The following is a 457-nucleotide window of genomic DNA, read 5'->3' as shown; positions in this document are numbered from 1 at the left end:
AATAATAATATAAAGAAACAAAATAAAAAACTAAAATAAAATATTTTTGTTTTTTTTTATTTAATAATAAATAGCAACAACGAAAGAATAAAAGTAAAAAAATAAAAATAAAATAAAAATAAAAATAAAAACAAGAATGTAAAAATAAAAAAAAGAAAAAAAAGAAAATAAAAAAATTATAATAGTTTTAGTTTTTTAGTGAAAAATAAAAAGAAATAATAAATGCAGTTTTTGTTTTTTTTTTGTTTTTTTATTTTCTTTCTTTTATTAATTTATTTATTTATTCTACTCGTTGTATTTTATTTTTTATTTATTAGGGTTTAGGGTTTAGGGTTTAGGGTTTAGGGTTTACGCTGCTATGAACCTCCACTGTCTATACACCCCAAACCCTAAACCCTAAACCCTAAACCCTAAACCCTAAACCCTAGACCGCGTTCCCTCTTTCTCCTCTCCCCTC

The sequence above is a fragment of the Eimeria mitis genome, genomic scaffold, assembly GCF_000499745.2.
Source record: "Eimeria mitis Houghton genomic scaffold, Emh_scaff3579, whole genome shotgun sequence".
NCBI lineage: Eukaryota > Apicomplexa > Conoidasida > Eucoccidiorida > Eimeriidae > Eimeria > Eimeria mitis.
Note: the sequence above shows the minus strand (reverse complement) of the source record.